This window comes from Malus sylvestris, chromosome 6, assembly GCF_916048215.2.
Source record: "Malus sylvestris chromosome 6, drMalSylv7.2, whole genome shotgun sequence".
NCBI lineage: Eukaryota > Viridiplantae > Streptophyta > Magnoliopsida > Rosales > Rosaceae > Malus > Malus sylvestris.
In genome coordinates, this window is record NC_062265.1 from 22035367 (window position 1) to 22060188 (window position 24822).

Sequence of the window (24822 nt, forward strand, 5' to 3'; positions counted from 1 at the left end):
GTCACTTTTAATTAATTCAATAAATCAGGCCATACTGGGTCGATTGTAGAAGCTAAGTAATGTTATTGGATCGAAAATATAGCATAGCCCAAAGAATGGGTTAGGTGCCGTGAACAAAAAAAGAGCTCAGGTGGCTGCGGGCCATGGGTTCAGGGAGAAACCCTAGTCGTAGCTAGGTTTCGTTGTGGGCCGAAGGGTAGGGCACGAACAGGTCCAGTGCATTGCTGGCCTGAGGGTTTTAGGCGTAGGAATGCGGAGCACAGCCATAAAAGGGGCTGGCTACATGTGTGCGGGCTGCAGAGACCAAGCCCAGCCTTGTGGGTTGGCGTGGAGGACAAAGCTGTGACGCTGGCCAATGTAGCAAATAGGCTCGGGGCTTCAGGCCCTGCCTAGGTGAAGTCCAGGGCAAGGCCTAGTTCTTGCGTGCATAATGATGGTGTGGTGGGTGTGCCGCACCATGTCCATAGTGATTATGCGGTGGTGTGTCGTACCATATCCCATTCCTTTTTTTTCAAAAATCCCTTAGGGTTTAGGAAACCCTAAAATTGCTTCTAATTTAATTTTATACATTGACTCACATATTCCACATAACAATTTAATTATGTGATGCATGAAACAAATATATATATATATATATATATATATATATATATCAAAAGAAAAATATAAACATAGAGTGGTTCATGCATCATGGGGAATATTTTCATGCTTCATGGACGTTTCAAATGTCTTCTTTTATTTTACATGATTAGCAGAAAACGAATAAGCCTTTGAATTTGGTGGATGATAGCCTTCTCCTACGATTCGTAAATTCCTCAGGTTCTGGCAAGTGCGTGCTGATAATGTGTTGTAGGCCTATTTGATTGACCGATCTAGGGTTTAAAGAGAGAGAGGGGGCCGGCAATATTGAGGGAGAAGAAAAAGTGATTTAATTGTGAGGTGTGTTTGATTCACCCCATTATGCCCTTATTTATAGTAGTAGGATATGTAAAACATTTAATAGGTAATCTACTCATAATAGGAATATAAGATACATTCTCATATATATTAGGATTTACATAATCACATTCATATTCTAAATATGACTGCAACACATTTAGATATTTTATATAAGAATTTAATAAATCATTTTCACGTTTAAATCTTGCATAAAATTTATGTTATTGAGTGGTACAGATTATTATAACCAAACTCTAACTTGTATTCTATTCGAATGGAATTTTCTATTGTCAATTTTCAACAAAATTACCAGATAATACTTGTTTGTATTTTTTACGGACTGTACTTACTATATCCTAAATGTTACTAATTATGTTCATTATATACTATAATCTATTTTATCAATTTTAGAAGTTTTAATTCTTTCTGCAAGAGCCTTCCCCACCCACCCTAGTACGAGTATTTATCATTAATAGTAAAAATTTAACACCTAATTTCATTAATGTTACTTTTTATAAAAACTTTCAAATATAACAGAAAATTTATGTGAATAGACCTAAATACTCTCAAAATTCAAAACCCATTCGTACAGAAAAGCCAAAACATGAATAGATCTCCTCTACATCATTGTTCAAAGTGCGACGTTGCGAGGGGAGTTGGTAATATCAAACTTGTGCAAGTCAGTTTCTTATTAATTTGTAACTCATAGAACAGGGGAGGTCAGAATTCTGGTGGGAGTTGTAAGAAAGCAACTCGACCGCTCCAAAATTTGAGCTTTTCTTACTCCGAGAAGAATAAAATTGCAGAACATCATAAAGCAGATGGAAACTATTATCTTGTGTTCAAAATCCATGGTCATCCAACCATATATGATATATGGAAGAAATTCAAGAAAGTCGGGATCAAGGTTGCAATCATTGGTATCTTCCTAGCATACCCGATGTCTAGAAAGAATTGTCGTATCTCCATTTGTTGCAGTATCTGAAGCGAAATTGATTTATATTTCATCTAACCTCCTTTTCATCGACTTTTTCTCATAGAAAAAGTATGTAGTTATAAAGAGTGCATCTGAGAATTTTTTTTTTCTATTACATTACCAAATACATCTTTATGTTTATTTGGTTTTAATTTTAAAAGTATTTGTTGAGTTTTGGTTTCAATATTTGTTTTATATTTCATTATGAATGTTACAAGAGAGTGAAGACAACTCTTATAGAGAGCCAAAAGAAAGCTACAATAGATTGTAGGATAACTACACAAACACAATCCTTAAAATCTGCCCTAACAAGTGGAAAAGCAAAAACCAAATTACAAGTAAAGAACCTTTTACAAACAACTAAGAAATGTTGATGTAAGGTAAATGACAAGTTATGGAAATGTTGATGTAAGGTGAATGACAAACTATGGAAAGTAAGGTTGATGTAAGGTGAATGACAAGCCATGGAAAGTGACTTTAGCCTATGACTTAGCTAAAGTGAGGATGACAATGTTAGCGTGAGTCATAAGATAATATAGGAGGTTTTCTTTAGGAATGTAAAGTTTGTTTCCTTATGTAATTAGGACTATGTAATTAGGGTTGTATATATATCCCTTTTTTGTTTGTGAATAATAATAAGAATTATTCCTACCGTATATTTCTACTTGGTATCAAGAGCCTGGTAACGTAACCCTAGTAAGAAAAACTCTCATCGTGCGCTGCTGCTGCTGTGTGATTCTGCAAGGGCTGTGCGCTTTCGGCCCTTGTTGTATCGGTACTGCTGTGTGTTGCAGTGAAGAAAGATGGTGAACGTAGAAGATGGGGGCTCGGGGCAGAAGCCTGGAGTCGGTGGTGGTCCTGCCAATAATTTTGCGTTGAACTCGGTGATAATCCAGAATGATGCCTCGGCAGTGCCGAGTGCAGTAAAACTTAACGGATCGAACTACCCACTTTGGTCCAAAGTATTGGAGATGCATATTGCAGGACGTGGTAAGAAGAGGTTTGTGTCAGGGAGCATAAAGGAACCAAGTGAAGATAGTATCGGGTTTGAGACATGGGAGACTGGGAACACTATTGTGAAGGGATGGGTGATTAATTCCATGGAGCCGGCTATCATGAGTTTTTTCATTCACCTTTGTACCGCCAAAGAAGTATAGGAGGAGGTTGCTCGAACATACTATGATGGTTCTGATATCTTTCAAATTTATGAGTTGAAGGTTAAGTCGTTTCGACTTCGTCAGGAAGGACGTCCAGTGGGAGTGTACTATGCTGATCTAAAATCTGTGTGGCAGGAGTTGGATCAACGAAGGTCGATTAAGATGGAGTGTGCTCAAGATTTGAAGACGCTGCGAGAGAAGGTCCAATTGGACCGAGTGTATGCCTTCCTGGCAGGCTTGGATGATATTTTTGATAAGGTTCGTAGTGACATCTTACGAACTCAGCCTCTTCCGTCTGTTGAGGAGGTGTTCTCTATGGTTAGGCGTGAAGCTCAACGTCACGCCACTATGATGGGTGGAAGTAATGTTGGCAGCCTAGGAGGAGGATCTGCAGCTGCTATGGTGTCATGGCCTCCTGCTAGTCTTTCTTCTGGAGGTTTGTCAAATTTATCTTTAAATTCCCGTCCATTCACCCTGGAAAACAAAGATAATTTAAAATGTACTTTCTGCAGTCAAACACGCCATACTGAAGATACATGCTTTGCGAAGCATAGAGTACCCGAGTGGTTTCCGGAGTTGAAGAAACGGTTGCGGGCAAAAGACCGTGGGAATAATAGCTCTAATGGTGGACCGGCAGCCTTTGCTGCTGCCACACCGAGCAATATCACAGGAGCCGAGGTGCAATCTGGTGAGCCAAGTCAGTCGTTGTTGAATCGTATGACTGTTGGTGAACCATCGTCGAATACAAGTACTGTAGGCCGTGTTCTCTTAGCCTCCGACATTGCTCATCATACAGGTTGGATTCTAGACTCTGGTGCAACGGATCATATGACCTATGATAAGAATTTGTTTCAGTACATGACCAAGCCCCGTAGAACATGTGTGGAGACGGCTAATGGTACTACTGCTTCGGTTAATGGAGCAGGCACCGTGTGTCTCACACCATCTCTCTCTTTGCACCACTGCTTATTTGTTCCATCTTTATCTCATCACCTACTATCTATACCGCAAGTCACGGAACAGTTGGATTATGTTGTATTAATATATCCATTTTTTGTCTGCTTCAGGATATTCAGACCAAGGAGATCATTGGGCGGGGCACTAAGAGAGAGGGGTTGTATTATGTGGATGATGTTGTTCCGGGAAGAGCTGATGCGGTTTGAACGTCTACTGCTAGTACGTTAAATGACGTATGGATGATGCATCGCCGTTTAGGCCATGCTTCTTTTGGTTATTTACGGCGTTTGTTGCCTAGTTTATTTCATGGAATAAATGAATCAGACTTACATTGTGAAGTATGTATTCTTGCTAAAAGCCATCGTGTTTCGTTTCCTTCAAGTATGAATAAAAGTGTGTTTCCGTTTGACCTTGTGCATTCTGATGTTTGGGGTCCCTCCCTTGTTAGTGTGGCTTCTGGAATTAAATGGTTTGTCACCTTTATGGATGATTGCACCCGTATGACCTGGTTATATGTGATTAAACATAAGAGTTATGTTGCTATGGTGTTTCAGTCTTTCTGTCAGATGATCAAGACACAATATTCCTCTATTATTAAAGTTCTCCGCTATGATAATGGAGGTGAATATATTAATTCTGAGTTGTCTCAGTTCCTTGGTACTCATGGGATTGTCCACGAAACGACGTGTCCCTACACTCCACAACAAAATGGGGTTGCAGAAAGGAAAAACCGTCATATCTTGGAAACTGCTCGTGCATTGATCCTCGGTGCCTCTGTACCTTAGTGTTTTTGGCCTGAAGTGGTCACTTATGCTATCTACCTCATAAACCGTATGCCATCCCGTGTTGTGGCATTTCAAACACCACTTCAAGTGCTCAGTAAACATGTCCCTGTGGTGTCCACCAACACACTCACGCCTCGTGTGTTTGGTTGCGTGGTGTATGTTCATATCCAAAAAATACATCGTAGTAAGCTTGATCCATGTGCTCTTCGGTGTGTCTTTGTAGGTTTTTCCACCCACCAAAAGGGTTATCGATGTTATCATCCTGGAACCCGCCATATGTATGTGACTATGGATGTTACATTTTCTGAATCCGAGTATTTTTATACTTCTTCCCCGTCCACTTCAGATCACCAGGGGGAGAGTGAGACTGTGGGTGATCTAGGTTGGTTGGATTGTGATTTAGGGGGAGATATGAGTGGTCACCCCGAGTCTAATGATGCTGAAGAAGGCGACAGGCCACAATCTGTGATTGCCGAGAGTAATGAAATCAGTGCTGTTGCACTGCAGCAAGTTGTTGCCGAAGGGAACAATCAGGAACGGCCAGATTGTGCCGAGACCATTATTGAACAAGAACGGCCAGATTGTGCTGAGACCAGTATTGAACAAGAACAGCTCAGTGTTACCGATACCAGTGGTGAATTTAGTAGCAGTTTACCCTCTCTCTAGCTTCACAATGCCGTCCAATGTATCTTCTCTGAATATACCTGAGGTAAGTACAATAGATGATTATACAACTAATTCAAATAATATTGTTAGTACATATAAGTTGCCACCAAGACAAAATCGAGGTGTGCCACCTGACAGATTTTCTCCAGAAGGGAAGGTGAGGTATCCAATCGCCAACTACGTATCCTGTAAGAACCTTGCACCTGAACGCAAGGCTCTGGTGAATAACATAGAGTCCATTAAAGTTCCAACTCAAGTGGAGGAAGCTCTAAAAGATCCAAAGTGGGTGAGAGCAATGGATGAAGAAATGATGGCTCTACAGAAAAATAAAACTTGGGAAGTAGTAGAGCTACCTAACGGGAAGAAGCCGGTTGGATGCCGCTGGGTGTTTACAATCAAATACAGGGCTGACGGGTCCATAGACATATACAAAGCAAGGTTGGTAGCAAAAGGATATACTCAGACATATGGTGTAGACTATCAGGAGACATTCTCTCTGGTAGCCAAAATGAATACGGTACGTGTACTTATCTCTTTAGTTGCAAACCTGGATTGGCCCCTAAAGCAGTTCGATGTGAAGAATGCTTTCCTTCATGGGAATTTGGAGCAATAAGTATATATGGTCTTTCCGCCTGGATATGACGCAGGTAGGAATACGGGGGTTTGTCGATTGCGTAAGTCACTTTATGGACTTAAGCAGTCTCTTCGTGCATGGTTTGACAGGTTCACACAAGCCATGAAGAAGAATGGATATTGTCAGTGTCATTCCGATCATACGCTGTTTGTGAAGCGTAGATTGAGTAAAGTAACTTCTTTGATTATCTATGTAGATGACATGATTATTACAAGGGATGACTCTGATGAAATATCTAGGTTGCAGATAAACCTTGCGGCATAATTCGAAATGAAGAACTTGGGAGACTTAAAATATTTTCTGGTAGTTGAAGTTGCCCGTTCATCCAGAGGTATTTTCTTGTCTCAGCGTAAATATGTGTTGGACTTGTTGAAGGAAACTGGTATGCTAGGGTGTAAACCGGTAGATACCCCTATTGTTGAGAAGCATCATCTGGGCATATATCCAGATCAGGTACCGGTTGATAAAGGCATCAGAGACTTGTAGGAAGACTGATTTATTTGGCTCATACTCGTCCAGACATTGCTTATGCCGTTAGTGTTGTGAGTCAGTTCATGCACTCACCGAGTACAGACCATATGGCCGCAGTCATGCATATTTTAGCATATTTGAAGTCTGCACCGGGAAAAAGAGTATTATATGGGAGACACGGACATCTGAGAATTGAAGGTTTTACTGATGCAGATTGGGCTGGTGATGTAACTGATAGGCGATCAACATCTGGATATTTTACTTTTGTTGGAGGGAATTTAGTTACTTGGCGTAGTAAGAAGCAGAAAGTGGTCTCACGATCATCAGCTGAAGCTGAGTACAGAGGTATGGCACACGGGCTGTGTGAGATTCTTTGGTTGCGGAAGCTTCTTTGGGAGCTTGGGTTCAAGCCAAATGATGCTATGAAATTATATTGTGATAACAAGTCTGCAAGAGATATAGCAGACAACCCAGTGCAACATGATAGGACTAAGCACGTGGAGGTTGACAAACATTTTATCAAGGAGAAACTCGAAGGGAAAATTGTCTCTCTCCCGTGTGTGACTGCCGAGGAGCAACTTGCAGATGTTCTTACTCATGCAGTATGTAGTCGAAAGTTTAATGACTCACTCGTCAAGTTGGGCATGTGTGATATCTATGCACCAACTTGAGGGGGAGTGTTAGCGTGAGTCATAAGATAATATATGAGGTTTCCTTTAGGAATGTAAAGTTTGTTTCCTTATGTAATTAGGACTATGTAATTAGGGTTGTATATATATCCCTTTTTTGTTTGTGAATAATAATAAGAATTATTCCTACCGTATATTTCTACTGACAACTCATACATACAACCCATCCATACAAACCGGTTTCAATACACCCCCTCAAGCTGGATCAAGGGGATTGATTGATCCAAGCTTGCACAACAAACGCTGAAACTGAGTAGAGTCTAGTGCTTTTGTGAATAAATCAGCAAGTTCATCGTGGCTGCGTGTGAACACGGTGTCTATCACCTTGGATTGAACTTGAGCACAAATATAATGGCAGTCAACTTCAATATGTTTAGTACTTTCATGGAATACTGGATTGAAGGCAATGTGCATGGCAGTTTGGGTATCATAATACAAGGACATAGGTGCCATGCTTGTGAATCCGAGCTCGGAAAGAAGACCTTTCAACCATATGAGTTCATAGGCTATTGCTGCCATAGCCTTATACTCAGCTTCGGCACTAGATCGAGCAATAACAGTTTGCTTCTTGTTCTTCTAAATGACAAGGTTCCCTCCAACAAATTTGCAAAAACCTATTGTGGATTTTCGATCAAAGGCATTTCCAGCCCAGTCAGCATCTGTGTAGGCCAAGATGTGATTTGATCCATTGTTCTTCATAATTATCCCCCTTCCTACTGAGCCCTTGAGATATCGAAGTATTCTCTTGACGATTTCCCAGTGAACTGGAGTACGAGAGTGCATGAACTGACTGGCTAGGTGATGCGATGAAAGTTAAGCACTCAAATTAAACCCTCTTGTTGTCAAATTGTAGTAATAATGCAAGTAGGTAGGGATCGTTCTAAACCGGGGATTATGAGGGCTTGCTAAAACCTCTAAACTAACTCAAAAACATAAAAACAAAGTTAAAAACGTTTGAATAGACTTAAAGAACTCAAAACAGGTTCACATGACTCAAAATAACTTAAAGACACTCAAAATTGCCTAAAAACACAAACTAGGCAGTTTCTGACTCTAACACAACTTTAGACAAAATTTGGGTTTTGACTTGACTCAAAACACTCTCAAACATAAACAAAATAGATTTTAAACACTTTGAAACAAGAAAGTAAAAGGGGGATTTTAGTTTTGATGAATTTGAAACAAACAAACAAGTTATAAAACTAGGCAGATTGTAAAACGAATTTAAGAAATAAGATGATGGATGGATTAGTTAGAGGTCCGTTCTTCACACATGACACACTTGTATATGAATTGATTTCCAATTGCTTTTCAATAAACTATGATGCTCAACACCCCAGATTAACCGTGATGCACAAATTAACCCTCAGATTTTCCTTTACTCATTGAATTGGATGAATGCATGCAACAACCCAAATCATTCTCTAAAAGTCCCCTATATGAATGCATAATAGAGATACAATCAGAGATCATTACGTTCAATGAAAATCATAAGTGTTGACGAGGCAATTATAACTATGAATGCATGATACAATTGCCAAGAATTCAATTAACGCGATTTTGATAAACAACCTTCACTACTCATGAATATAAACTTGTAACGATTAGGTGAAACTCATTTATATTCTAGCATCTAATTCATGCATGAAAACTAAGTATGCATCCTTAATAAACATACAAGAATCAGTTATGAATAAAATAGATAATTGAATTGCAATCACAACTTATCAAATCACAATTGGAAGAAATCAATTCAAATCTCAAGCATGTTCATGGCTTCAAACTTCCCCCTAACTAAATAGGGGTTTAGCCACTCATAATTGCAACAAAATTAGAAAATAACAAAGTAGACATTGAAAGCAAGAACGAAGTACACCTAAAACGCTCCAAAGTTCCAAGCTTGAAACGCCAAGGACCTTTGTTTTCACCACCTTGTTGTAGCACAAGTGTCTAGGATGTGTATGGATATATGGATGGAATGGATTTGCACGGCATGGAAAATGGAAATGTATGGAGATGTGTTTGAATGTATGGATGAAATGGAATGGAGCTCAAGGCAAGGGACTTGTGTTTGTGAATGAAGCTCTTTTGATGGATCAAGATTGTTCTTAGGAAGGGGAATGGTGGATGTATTTATAGGCTAAGGAGAGGACCACTTCAATTCCTTGCATGTGCAGTTTGTATGGGTGTGTGATGTCCATGTTTCCCTTTACATTTGCACACACATGACCTCCATCATTTCAGCCACAAATCAACCCATTTTCTACCCATGTGTGTGTGTTTTTCCTTTGCATTTGCACACACATATTCTTCATTATTTCAGCCAACAATCCACCCATTTTCTGCCCATGTCAAACTGTCCATGCCATGCCTTTCTCTTTGTGTGTGTGTTGTCCATGTTTCTTTCATGTGCCTTGTTCATCTGCTAGCTGTGCATTTCCACTTGCTCCAAAGCCAAATGAGTGCAATCATAACCCCATTTGCTGCTGAGTGTTGATGACAAAGCAAAACACAAAACAAGTGCCTTTACTTTCTCACTTTATTAGCCAAATCTGCTTAGCCCTTTTCTGAACCTTTCAGTGTTACAATGCCCATGACTTCTTCTAGAAAAATGATATTAACAATCCATAAATTGCTCCAGAAAATAGGCATCCGTAGCTTTCCAAGCATATAAGGCTCATTCTCGCATTCATTTTGAGTTGTTCGTAACATGCTTCCAAAGTCAGATAATCTGCACAGGCAGTTTTCACGAATTTGTTACTTAATAACTCACTTGTGCTACTTTTCTTTTCTTTGCTTGATAAATCACACAAAACACAAAAACATAGTAAATAGCTCAAAAATATAAGGAACTAACTAAGAAAAGACAAGTGAATTTTATGTAAAATATATATAAATATGAGCTTATCAAATACCCCCACAATTAGCTTTTGATAGTCCTCGAGCAAAATAAAGAAAACAAAACACAACCTAAACCTTCCAACGTTTGCCTCAGGGATTTCCAACTCACATGACAAGTTAAAAATCATCATTCCCACAAATTTTAGTCAACTTAAAACTTGAGCACATATTTAATCACAGTCACCACTTACTAGTTCACATTTAACCAATTAAAACGATGTTTTGAATGTAGTAACATGCCTTAGAGAATTTGCTCAATTCCTTACAAGATATGCACTCAATTTTCACTCAGATTTTCTGACTACACACCTTACACTAGGTACATGTGAGAAGATTGATGTAAACATGAAAACTAGTACTCACATATATGTATAACAAGAAAGCATTTTCTGGTATTAATAAGCATGTTTAAATATGATCTCATGAATGGAATGCTACTACTTAGATGCGAGAACCAGTGACACCGTATGCTCATACCAAATTCGAACTCCACAAATTGAAACACATAACACTCAAGATAGAAGTCAAGGGTTGTAACGGGGCTTGGGGTATTGGCTAATAAAGAAATGATAGGAATAACAATTGTTCTTAAAGCGATAGCAAGCAAAGCAATGAAATAGACACTTTGGAATTCACTTTAGAATGCAGAATCAACTTTTAAATACAAATGGAAGATTCATGCAACACTTAGGGCTCTTTTTCACAACTTTTCTTCTTTTCATTCTATTTTCCACGAATGTTTTTCTTTTCTTTTTCTTTTCTACCCGTGCCTTATTAAGGACTTTGGCACACACACACATACAAGAATCACTTCCCCCACACTTGTTTTTCTGCAAAAGTTCAACAAAAGGAATTTCTTCTAAAGTATGTTTTACTATGCTTCAAGAACAAAGGGTATGGATGGTCTTAATCTAGGCTAGGTGAGGATAGTGTGGGTTAACAAAGAACATAGGCTACACAAGGCTCAACGGGGTTAAACTTAAACACATAATGAAATAGGGCACGGCAATTTGGCTGTGGTGGTCACTACACAACTTCATCTTGAATATGTATTATGCAAATCAATAACATGCTTTGAATGAAATAGGCATGAGTTCTAGCATTTGGAACTAACTGATGAAACGCCTTCTAAGTAGCAACCAAGCAAAGAATAATGAGATCATGCAACGACTTTAGAAAACAATGATGCATAGATTATTAACTCTCCAAATAAACATTTAGGCTCAAGTCTCACAAGGTTGTAGCGTACATTTGAGTTCCTTCTTTCAAGCATGTTACAAAACTGATTTTTCCTTTATGATTGCATGTGAATTCATAAATTATAACCACAACCAAGCATACACCAAAGAGTAAATCAAAATTTCATCCATGTTTATAACTTTCTTTAACAGTCATGCAATTAAAAACCAAATCCTCATCATTGTGTTGGAAGGTACCCTAAGACACAAATAAACATACAAAAACAACTCTTTTTGGGTTTTTCAAAACAAATTTTCAAATTTTTATGAGATTTTCGGATTTTTATGTCAAAACACACTAAAATACTCCAAAATAGCTTAAAAACACTTAAAACAGCAAGGAACAACATTAGAAGTAATGGGTGATAAACTCCTACGAATTTCATGCAAAGAATTTCATGCAAAATGGTTACCCCCCCCCATACTTGAATCAAACATTGTCCTCAATGTTTCAAGCATAAACTCACACAAACAAATAACGAATAAACATGACAAGTATGGCAAAGTAAAAATTAGACAGAGTAGAGTTCAAGAACGCAAATCTGGTTTTGGAGATAGATGATCTTGTTATCTTTCCATAGCTTTGATCTCGAACTGGTTTGGAATTCTGAGCGAGGAATATGAGAGTTCCTTGGTTTCAAATCAGACTCCTTCTGCTGGGTTGATTTGATTGTGCAGTCTGCATTCTTCTCTACTTGTTTCTTCTGCACAGCGGGCAGGCACGAGGTAGAGGTGTTGGTCTGTTTCTTTCTTCAATCTTTCCAATTGCCCACCTCTTGCTTTCTTTCTCCTTGTCCCTAGCTGAGGATGAATTGGTAAATTGTCTCCACATGTTTCAAGGTATCATTTTCACTTCCCTTATTTGTTCCCCAGGCAGATGTGGCAGACGAAGATGAAGCATAAAATGATGAAGATGAGTACTCGAGAGCAAGACTAGGTAAGCAATCAGGAAGGGGTTCCAGGCAGTCGGTTCCAAATTGGAAGATTAATACCAAGTGCTGGCTGATTGCTCTCTTTCTCCTTGTCCCAAAACAACGACAATGAGAAGGACAAGGAGAAAGCATGATATGAGATACTCTTGCTTTCAACCTTCATGATATGAAATACTTTTGCTTTGGATGAGTTGTTTGCAGAGGTACCCCAAGGAATAAGGGACACTGAGTGACTCGAGAGGGTTTGTTGGAAAGGCATTCTCGGGGAAGAAGAAGGGTTATGTATGTTTGCCTTGCAATGGAGGATGAAGGGTGACATTTATAGGAATTAATAACCGTTACTATTCTTTCACTCTTGTCAGCAACCGTTGGATGATTTAATAGTAAACTTCACGTGCTTTCTACTTCACAAGAGATCTTCGACAGATTGCCCGTAATTTTCGCAAAGCTAACTGTGCATGTGACAGATGCTGACACGTCTGGAAAAGCAAGTGCCTCTTCGATATGCGCTTCGACAAACTGCCCGTGATTTCCGCAAAGCTGACTCTGCATGTGACAGATGTTGACACGTCTAGAAAAGTAGATGGTTGGAATCGGCGCTTCGATAAACTGCTCGTGATTTCCGCAAAGCTTACTCTGTATTTGACAGATGCTGACACGTCTGGAAAAGTAGATGCCTCTCCGATATCTGGAATTGCCTATTCGATCTCTGAAATCCCGTCGAGTGCAGATGTTGCATGTGACAAGTGCGGACAAATCTGGAAAAAGATGATGGCCCGTGGTTTCTGAGCAAGCCCAGCTTTTGAGAAATCTAGTGCCTCTTCGATTTTTGAATTGGCCTCTTTGAATTCTAAGCTCGCCTCTTCGATCTCTGAAATCCCGTCGAATGCTGATTTAAATAGAGGCACGTAGTTCGTTTCAAAGCACACTTGAATTTCTGCCTGTTAGAAACTTTCTTCTTGCACTTCTAAGATCTTGACTTGTCTAACCTCTTTGTTCTTCAACACCTTTGAAAATGTCTGGCCCCTCCGACCGTCGTTTTGACTTTAACCTTGGTGAGGAGGCTGCCATGCCTTCTCCAGACAACATATGGCGCCCATCCTTCATTTCCCCTACTGGTCCTCTTACCATTGGGGATTCGGTAATGAAGAATGACATAACCGCTGCGGTGGTGGCCCAGAACCTTGTCACTCCTAAAGATAACAGACTACTTTCCAAACGTTCTGATAAGTTGGCTGTTAAGGATTCTCTGGCTCTTAGTGTGCAGTGTGCAGGTTCTGTGTCTAATATGGCCCAACGCCTATTTGCTCGAACCCGTCAAGTTGAATCATTGGCGGCTGAAGTGATGAGTCTCAAGCAGGAGATTAGAGGGCTCATGCATGAGAATAAACAGTTGCACAGGCTCGCACATAACTATGCTACAAACATGAAGAGGAAGATTGACCAGATGCAGGAATCTGATGGTCAGATTTTACTGGATCATCAGAGATTTGTGGGTATATTCCAACAACATTTGCCTTCGTCTTCTAGGGCTGTACCGCGTACTGAAGCTCCACATGATCAACCTCTGATACCTCCTCCTTCTGGGGCTCCGCCGACTTCTGAGGCTTCACCGACTACTGATAAGCTCATATTTATATATATTTTACATCAAATTCACTTGTCCTTTCTTAGTTAGTTCCTTATAATTTTGAGCTATTTACTTTGTTTTTGTGTTTAGTAGGATTTGTCAAGCAAAGAAAAGAAAAATAACACAAGTTGGATATTAAGTGACAAATTCGTCAAAACTGCCTGTGCAGGTCAGCTGACTTTGGAAGCAAGTTGCAAACAGCTCAGAATGAATTAGAGAATGATCCTTATATTCTTAGAAAGCTATGGATGTCTATTTTCTGGAGTATTTCGTGGATTGTTAATATCATTTTTGTAGAAGAAGTTATGGCCGTTTTAACACTGAAAGGTTTCCAAGACGCTGTGCAGTTTGTAACTGCATTGAAGGCAATAAATCCAATAAAACTTGCAGCCAAGAACAAGCCAGCTGACATCTCCTCAAATATCAGATGAAATGGAATTAAAGATGAGGATTAAGTGGGAGTAATTGGCATAAAGGTTGCCCAAAGAGTTACAATTGTTTTACAATTTCCTCTCACTTATTGTCATCACTAAATGGCTGTTAGTGGGGTGAGTTATGGAGCAGAAATGGGGCAGCAAGCATGGGGATAAAGGCTGCAGGTTGTAGCAGCAAAGGAGAGTTCTTTAGAGAAAAAAAGATAGAAAAAAAAGGAAGGAAAGGAAGGAAAAAAAAGCAAGGCTGCTGCGTTGAGAAAGGAAGGAAAGGAAGGAGGAAATCTTGGCATTCTCTTCTCTCGGTTTTATCTTCTCAAACTCATGTCTTTCTTTTGGTTTATTTTGAGAACTATGTGTAACTAATTTTTTAGAGGTTAGGGGTTGTTTTGAAGCCCCAAATATGATTGCAATTTTGTTATGACATTTCGTTAAATTATTTTTATGAATGGATGAAACTTGGTTCACTACTTGTCTCATTGATGAATTCTTTATTTGTTTTCTATGGATGCATACGTAGTAAGCATATATAGGATTCTAATGCTATGAGTATGTGTGTGCTTGCCCTTGTCGAATGACCTACATATGTTCTAAAGTAGTACTTGTTAATTGCGATTAACATGTGAACCAATTTCTAGGATAAGTAAGACAATGCCAGTACTTACGATGCCTTGTGATGACTCAAACTCTTTTCGTTCTTAATGATTTCTACTTGTTAAATCTATGAACACGCCATTCTAGATTGCATGCTAGGGACTAAGTTAAGTTGAAAACGCCATTCTCTTAACATACTACGTAAGAAAGAGTAATAGGTTGAGTTCTAACATTGAGCCAACTTGAGCATCTTCATCCGGAAATAAAAGAAATTTGAATGAAACATAACATGTTTGCATGATTATTTGGTGGTGGATAGCAATACCCCTAACTCGTTTTTCTTAATTTGTGAACTACTTAAAATTTGTTTCTATCCTGTTTTTGTTCGATTTAATTTAAATAGCAAATCAACTCCAAAAATCCCAAAAATTTGTGTGAGTGTAGCTTTGTGTGTCTAGTATCTACATATAAAATTTCGTAGACTTTAGATATATATAAGTCAGTCTAATAAGTATTTTCCGGTGGCTGGTCAGTAGGGATAGCAACCCAATTTTTGTGACATTTTAGGTAGTTAGATAAAACAATCTTCTGCGGGAAAGACCCTTATTTTCATATGCTACAATTGACAAATCTTAGTGTTAATAAGGAAAATCAATAGGACATTTGTGTGCTACTTTGTGGTGTGCTTTTAATCGTATCAACTACTGAGACTTCTTCTAAGCAACCTTTGTGAAGGCTCTCTCTCTTGTATTTTTCTGCCTCCTGTTCATTTTCAATGAATTTTAATGTAAAAATACCTTACATATCTGTCAATGTTTCAAAAATAAACTCACACCCAAAAATAATTAAATAAGCAACAAATAAAAATGACAATCATGGCAAAATAAAAATGCAGAAAAGGGAAGGTTTTTAGAAACGCAAAACTGATTGTGAAGCGATTCATAGATCTTCCTTATTTGAACACATGGGTTGCCTCCCAAGAAGCCCTTTCTTTAACGTCTTGCAGCCGGACGATACCTCCTTTTAAACTCCATTAGGGCTCACGGCATGGAGGGGTATTTCCTCCACCATATGCTCCTCAAACAGGTCGTAATAGGGCTTCAAACGATGCTCATTCACCTTAAATTCATGGCCGGTTTTCATGCTTTGGACTTGGACTGCACCATGGGTAAAAACATTAGTAATAACAAATGGTCCAATCCACTTAGAGCGTAACTTACTGGGGAATAACCGAAGGCGAGAATCAAATAGGAGCACTTTCCGCCCCTTGGAAAATGTCTTTTTATGAAGCATCTTGTCGTGATACGCCTTGGTCTTATCCTTGTAAATCTGAGCATTCTCGTATGCCTTGTGCCTAATCTCCTCGAGTTCATTTAATTGGAGCTTTCTATGCACCCCGCAGGCATCTATATCCATGTTGAAAGTCTTTACAGCCCAATGTGCCTTGTGCTCTAACTCGACGGGCAAATAACATGGCTTACCATATATGAGCCGAAAAGGGGACATGCCAAGGGGAGTTTTGTAGGCCGTACGATAAGCCCACAATGCATCGTCTAAGCGCAAGCTCCAATCCTTCCTTGTTGGCCCCACAGTTTTCTCAAGGATTTGCTTGATCTCTCTGTTTGAAACCTCGGCTTGCCCATTGGTCTGAGGATGATAAGGTGTTGAAACCTTATGTGTAACATTTTACTTTTTGAGCAAAGCCTCAATGGTTCGATTACAAAAGTGGGAGCCTCCATCACTAATGAGAACTCTAGGCATTCCAAACCTAGCAAAAATGTTAGTTTTCACAAAATCTGTAACAACCTTAGAATCGTTAGTACGAGTGGCTTTTGCTTCCACCCATTTTGAAACGTAATCAACAGCTAGCAAGATATAAGTGAAACCATAAGATGGAAGGAAAGGACCTATGAAATCAATACCCCAAACGTCAAAAATTTCAACAAAGGATAGGGGTTGCTGCGGCATTTGATCCTTGGTACCTATGTTTCCCATTCTTTGGCACTGATCACACGTTAGACAATAAGTTCTAGCATCTTTAAACAACGTGGGCCAATAAAATCCACATTCAAGAACCTTTAATGCCGTTCTTTGAGTGCCAAAATGTCCACCACAAGCATAAGTGTGACAAAATCTTAGGATCGAAATAAATTCACAATCATGCACACATCTACGCAAAATCTGATCAGAGCAATACTTCCATAAATAGGGATCATCCCAAACATAGAAACGTGCATCTTTTCGAAGTTTATCACATTGGTGCTTGGTGAAAGTGGTAGGAACTTGTTTAGACACTAAGTAATTCACTAGATCGGCATACCATGGTTCACTCACCTCAATTGATAGTAGCTGCTCATCGGGGAAAGTTTCAGGGATAGGCACGTCATGCTTATGCTCCTCATGGACCATTCGGCTTAAGTGGTCAGCCACCACATTCTCGCTTCCTTTCTTGTCTCGGATTTCGATGTCAAACTCTTGAAGAAGAAGCATCCAACGAATGAGCCTCGGTTTTGCTTCCTTCTTCGTTAGTAAGTACTTTAAAACTGCATGATCAGTATAAACAATCACTTTAGTTCCAATTAAGTAAGATCAAAATTTATCTAAAGCAAAGACAACAGCTAGAAGTTCTTTTTCCGTTGTTGAGTAGTTCAATTGGGCATCATTGAGAGTCCGAGAGGCATAGTATATAACATGCGGTTGCTTGTCTTTTCTGTGCCCCAAAACAGCGCCTAATGCATAGTCGGATGCATCGCACATAAGCTCGAAAGGAAGGCTCCAATTGGGAGGAACAATGATAGGGGCCGAAGTGAGCTTCTCCTTGAGCTGCTTAAATGCTGATTCACACTCCTCATCAAACTGAAAGGGCACATCTTTTTGAAGCAATCGGCAAAAGGGGTTTGACATCTTGGTAAAATCCTTGATGAAACACCTATAGAACCCTGTATGGCCAAGAAATGAATGAACCTCTCTAACCGAAGTAGGAGAGGGTGAGTGACGTACAAGGTCTATTTTTGATTTATCAACTTCAATTCCTTTTTCTGAAACAATATGGCCTAAAACTATACCTTGTTTAACCATAAAGTGGCATTTTTCCCAATTCAACACAAGGTTAGTTTTAACACATCGTTTCAAGATCAAGGTCAAATTATCCAAACAATTATCAAAAGACTCTCCAAATACACTGAAATCATCCATAAATACCTCAATTATCTTCTCAACATAATCGGAGAATATACTTACCATACACCTTTAGAAAGTGGCAGGTGTGTTGCATAAGCCGAATGGCATGCGACGATAGGCAAAAGTTCCAAAGGAACATGTGAATGTGATCTTTTCTTGGTCATCCGGTGCTATCACAATTTGGTTATATCCAGAATATCCATCAAGAAAACAATAAAACGCACGACTGGCTAACCTTTCAAGCATTTGGTCGATGAATGGCAAAGGAAAGTGATCTTTCCTTGTTGTAGCGTTTAACTTCCTATAATTAATACAAACACGCCATCCGATTTGAATTCGTGTAGGTACCAACTCGTTCTCATCATTCTTGACAACGGTAACTCTAGATTTCTTGGGAACAACATGAACTGGTGAAACCCAATGGCTATCGGAGATAAGATAGATCACGCCACAATCTAAGAGTTTGATTATTTCCTTCTTCACAACTTCCATCATAGGAGGGTTGAGATGGCGTTGAGCCTCTCGGGATGGTTTAGTCCCCTCTTTAAGAAGTATGCGGTGTATGCAAGTGGTGGGGCTAATTCCTCTAATGTCGGCCAAGGTCCACCCTATGGCTGTTTTGTGCTCTCGTAGCACCCTCACAAGCTTTTCTTCCTCATGTGCCGTGAGACTTAAAGAAACAATGACGGGCAATGTCTCGTCATCTCCCGAAAACACATACTTCAAATGGTCAGGCAATGGCTTAAGTTCAAGAGTAGGTGCCTGAACAATAGAAGGTAACATCTGAGTAGAAACTAAACTTGAAATTGAGAGCGGAACCTTACCATATTGTCGTGGAAGTGACTCAAGGGCAGCCACAACCTCCACAACTTCCTTATTAAAGGGTACGGCATTGGGATCCCAAATCTGGCCGTGGGTTTGCATTGCCCCAAGTTCGCGGTTTTTGAATTCTATGCCCTTCGTAATGGCTATTTCAAGGGCATCCTCGTTCAATTCCTCCAGATACTCCTGCGCCAAAGAATCAATAACATCAATAGAAAAGCAAGAGTGATCATCAACGGGATATCTCATAGTTTCAGAAATATTAAAATCGATAACTTCCCCATCGAATTCCATCGTCAAAGTTCCCTTGAATACATCAATCTTTGTACGGGCTGTCTTCATGAATGGCCTACCAAGGAGAATCGGCAACGAGGCGGAATGGACTGAATCTTCCATGTCTAAAACGTAAAAATCAGCCGGAAAGATCAAATGGTTCACATGCACTAAAACATCATCCAAAACACCTTTTGGGTATGCGTTAGAACGATCAGCCAATTGTATAATCACACCTTCCTTTTTCAATTCACCCAAGTTCATAGATGCATAAATAGAGTAAGGCATGACATTTATAGATGCACCTAAATCTAGTATTGCATTTTCAAATCGAGTATTGCCAATCACACAGGGAATCGTAAAAACTTCCTGGGTCTTGACGTTTAGTGGGCAGTTTACGTTGCAATACAGCTGAAACATTTTCACTTACCTTAACTACCTCTTTGTTCAACATTCTTCTCTTGGTTGTGCACAACTTTTTGAGAAATTTGGCATATTTCAGGACTTGCTTAATTGCATCCAAAAGTGGTATATTGACTTGAACTTTTCTAAACGTTTCCAAAATATCCTTTTCAGCCTCCTCCTTCTTTGAATGCATAAACCTACGAGGAAAGGGTACATTTGGAAGAACAAAGTTAGAATTAATCAAAATTGGAACTTCCTTACCTTTGTTGGCTGAATTGGATGGTTTAGGAGCATTTGGGGCCTGCGGCAAAGGTGTTTCCACCCTTTCCGTGGGGGTGCTTTGCTCATTCTCTTCAATTATCAACTCTTCAACCTCATTGGAACGTGATTTGGAAGGTTGGGGATCAGATCAAGCTTGTTTTCCACTTCGCAAACTCATGGCTTTGGAAGATTCGAATCCTCCCTTCGGGTTGACAACGGTTGAACTAGGCAACTTACCTTGCTCCCTAAATTGTCCCACAAACTCCGCAATCTGCCCAATTTGCTTCTCCATTTGGTCCACCCTTTTGTCTTGGTTTTGCATTGCTTTGGCTTGATTTTCTTGCCCTTGAGATAAATTGGTGAGTAACTTAAGAAGTGTCTCATTATCTAAAGACATACCTGAGGTATTTTGGGCAGGTTGTTGTGGGGATTGTGTTGGTGCGTATTGCTTGGTATAGAAGCCTGGAGGTTGCTGCCTAAAGCCTCCTTGTTGTTGGGGTTGTTGGGGCTCATTCCACCTGAAATTTGGATGGTCTCTCCAACCTGGATTGTATGTATTAGAATATGGATCGTTCCTTGGCTGGTTTTGGCCTTGAAATCCAATTGCATTGGTGCTTTCCCATCCACCATTTTCAATCAATTGAGGGCACTTTTCAGAGGCATGTCCTTGGATAGAACACACACCACATACACTTGGTTCTTTCATCCTCATTCCTTCGGCCATCTGAGACACAATGGAAGTAAGATTAGCTAATTGCGATTGGATGTCGGATATGGAACTAACCTCATTCACTTGCTTCCGTAGGGTGTCCCTTTGACCAACGCCTTCATATTGTTGAGCATTCAATGCTCGGTTAGCAATTAAGGTCTTGGCAGCCATGGGTGTTTTGTCCACCAAAGCTCTTCCCGCTGAGGAGTCTAGCATTTGGCTTTCAATTGCTAGAAGCCCTTCGTAGAAATATTGAAGAAGAAGCTCTTCCTTCATTTGGTGTTGTGGACATGAAGCAACAAGGGTTTTAAAATGCTCATAGTAAATGGGAAAGGATTCACCTTGGTTTTGTTGAATGCCACTAATCCTTTTGCGTAGTAGAATGACTCGAGAAGTTGGGAAAAATTTCTCCAAAAATGCCCGTTTCATACTCTCTCATGATGTGACAGTTCCGGGGGCTAGCTTATACAACCAATCTTTAGCCTTTTCTAAGAGAGAAAAGGGAAAAGCCTTCATTTTCAGAATGCTCCCATCAACGTTTACAGGGGTCATGCTCGAGCAAACAACCTCAAACTCTTTCAAGTGTTTATTAGGATCTTCCATGGACATCCCGTGGAACTTAGGAATGTGATGCAACAAACTTGATTTCAATTCGAACTCATCCATCTTCCCTAGGGTAGCCATGGGGTATTGGATGCATAGGGGAGCAGCATTGTCCAATCCTGAAGCGGAAAGCTCATTGATTGTTCGATTGTCCACTGCCATGTTGGAATCTTCCTTTACAACCTATGCCGTGGGCTCCTCTTGCTCTTCTACTTTGTCTTCTCCAAAATCTGGTGCAGGTTGAGATGGTTGGGGTTCTTGTTGATTCCTTGCTCGTCTTAAAGTTCGTTCAAAATCGTCGTCAAAGTCACGGATGTGCCTATGAATAGGTTGAGAACTTCGAGTCATAAACCACTTAAAACAAGAAAACAAGTAAAGTCATCAACTAGGAACAAAAACACATGAAAATAAACAAAAATAAATAACAAGGGATTAGCAAAATTGCTAATCCCCGGAAACAGTGCCAAAATTTGATGCGATGAAAGTTAAGCACTCAAATTAAACCCTCTTGTTGTCAAATTGTAGTATAAATGCAAATAGGGATCGTTCTAAACCGGAGATTATGAGGGCTTGCTAAAACCTCTAAACTTACTCAAAAACATAAAAACAAAGTTAAAAACGTTTGAATAGACTCAAGGGACTCAAAACAGATTCTAAAGACTCAAAACAATTTAAAAACACTTAAAACTGCCTAAAAACACAAACTGGGCAGATTTGACTCTAACACAACTTTGGACGAATTTAGTGTTTTGACTTAAATCAAAACACTCTAAAACACAAACAAAACAGATTTTAAACACTTTGGAACAAGAAAGTAAAATGGGGGTTTTGATTTGGATGAATTTGAAATAAACAAGCAAGTTATAAAACTAGGCAGATTGTAAAACGAATTTAAGAAATAAGATGATGGATGGATTAGTTAGAGGTCCGTTCTTCACACATGACACACTTGTATATGAATCGATTTCCAATTGCTTTTCAATAAACTATGATGCTCAACACCCCAGATTAACCGTGATGCACAAATTAACCCTCAGATTTTCCTTTACTCATTGAATTAGATGAATGCATGCGACAACCCAAATCATTCTCTAAAAGTCCCCTATATGAATGCATAATAGAGATACAATCAGAGATCATTACGTTCAATGAAAATCATAAGTGTTGACGAGGCAATTATAACTATGAATGCATGATACAATTGCCAAGAATTCAATTAACGCGATTGTGATAAACAACCTTCACTACTCATGAATATAAACTTGTAACGATTAGGTGAAACTCATTTATATTCTAGCATCTAATTCATGCATGAAAACTAAGTATGCATCCTTAATAAACATACAAGAATCAGTTATGAATAAAATAGATAATTGAATTGCAATCACAACTTATCAAATCACAATTGGAAGAAATCAATTCAAATCTCAAGCATGTTCATGGCTTCAAACTTCCCCCTAACTAAATAAGGGTTTAGCCACTCATAATTGCAACAAAATTAGAAAATAACAAAGTAGACATTGAAAGCAAGAACGAAGTACACCTAAAATGCTCCAAAGTTCCAAGCTTGAAATGCCAAGGACCTTTGTTTTCACCACCTTGTTGTAGCACAAGTGTCTAGGATGTGTATGGATATATGGATGGAATGGATTTGCACGGCATGGAAAATGGAAATGTATGGAGATGTGTTTGAATGTATGGATGAAATGGAATGGAGCTCAAGGCAAGGGACTTATGTTTGTGAATGAAGCTCTTTTGATGGATCAAGATTGTTCTTAGGAAGGGGAATGGTGGATGTATTTATAGGCTAAGGAGAGGACCACTTCAATTCCTTGCATGTGCAGTTTGTATGGGTGTGTGATGTCCATGTTTCCCCTTACATTTGCACACACATGACCTCCATCATTTCAACCACAAATCAACCCATTTTCTACCCATGTGTGTGTGTTTCCTTTGCCCATGTGTGTGTGTTTCCTTTGCCCATGTGTGTGTGTTTTTCCTTTGCATTTGCACACACATATTCTTCATTATTTCAGCCAACAATCCACCCATTTTCTGCCCATGTCAAACTATCCATGACATGCCTTTCTCTTTGTGTGTGTACTGTCCATGTTTCTTCCATGTGCCTTGTTCATCTTCTAGTTGTGCATTTCCACTTGCTCCAAAGCCAAATGAGTGCAATCATAACCCCATTTGCTGCTGAATGTTGATGACAAAGCAAAACACAAAACAAGTGCCTTTACTTTCTCACTTTATTAGCCAAATCTGCTTAGCCCTTTTCTGAAACTTTCAGTGTTACAATGCCCATAACTTCTTCTAGAAAAATGATATTAACAATCCGTAAATTGCTCCAGAAAATAGACATCCGTAGCTTTCCAAGCATATAAGGCTTATTCTATTATTCATTCTGAGCTGTTCGTAACATGCTTCCAAAGTCAGCTAATCTGCACAGGCAGTTTTGACGAATTTGTTACTTAATAACTCACTTGTGCTACTTTTCTTTTCTTTGCTTGATAAATCACACAAAACACAAAAACATAGTAAATAGCTCAAAAATATAAGGAACTAACTAAGAAAAGACAAGTGAATTTTATGTCAAATATATATAAATATGAGCTTATCACTAGGCTAACTGAATATGAGATATCAGGCCTAGTAATGGTGAGATAAACAAGTTTCCCAACCATTCGCTGATAAACACTAGGGTCCGAGAGAGGTTCATCTTTTTCATGCCACTGAAGTTTGCTAGCTAGGGGTGTTCGAGCTGGTACATTCCATTATGTTAGCTTCATCTAGAAGATCGAGAACATACTTTCTTTGATTCAAGAACAATCCCTTTGAAGAGGTAGCCACCTCAATTCCAAGAAAGTATTTCAAAGGCCCCAAGTCTTTAATGGCAAATTTTTGGTGAAGTGACTGCTTAAGTGTCTTGATTTCACTTATATTGTCACCTGTAATAATTAGGTCGTCAACATATATAAGCACAACCAATTTGCCAGCAATACTACTTTGAACAAACAAAGAAGAGTCAACATGACTCCTTTTGAACCCTGCAGCTTCAAGGACTAAACTAAGCTTCGAATACCAAGCTTGAGGGGACTATTTGAGACCATATATGGCTTTGTGAAGTCTGCAGACCTTGTTGGGTTTATTTTCTCATGGATGACCAGGAGGTAACTTCATGTACACTTCTTCTTCAAGATCCCCATGAAGAAATGCATTCTTCACATCCATTTGGAATAAGGGCCATGCATTATTGACTGCCACAGACAACAATACCCTCACTGTGTTCATTTTGGCAACAGGAGCAAAGGTCTCCTTATAGTCAATGCCATAGGTTTGAGTAAAGCCTTGAGCTACTAATCATGCCTTGTGTCTTTCAATGCTTCAATTGGAGTTAAATTTGGTCTTATATATCCACCTAATTCCCATGACCTTCTTGCCATTTAGAAGATCCACCACACTCCATGTCTGGTTGTCATTCAGAGCTTGAAGCTCTTTAGTCATAACATCTTGCCACTCAGGCATGAATGTGGCTTAATGAAAATTCCTTGGTTCGAAAATGTGGG

The 24822-nt window shown here is 39.3% G+C and overlaps 1 long non-coding RNA gene across 1 annotated transcript; it reads right to left on the reverse strand.

Moving 5' to 3' along the window:
• Nucleotides 1-8961: 8961 nt before the first annotated feature.
• LOC126625957 (uncharacterized) lies at nucleotides 8962-23317 on the reverse strand. Its single transcript, XR_007624544.1, has 2 exons — nucleotides 23151-23317; nucleotides 8962-9504 (listed from the first exon to the last, which is right to left on the reverse strand). It is a non-coding gene; the product is annotated as an uncharacterized LOC126625957 (long non-coding RNA).
• Between the last annotated feature and the right edge of the window lie 1505 nt (nucleotides 23318-24822).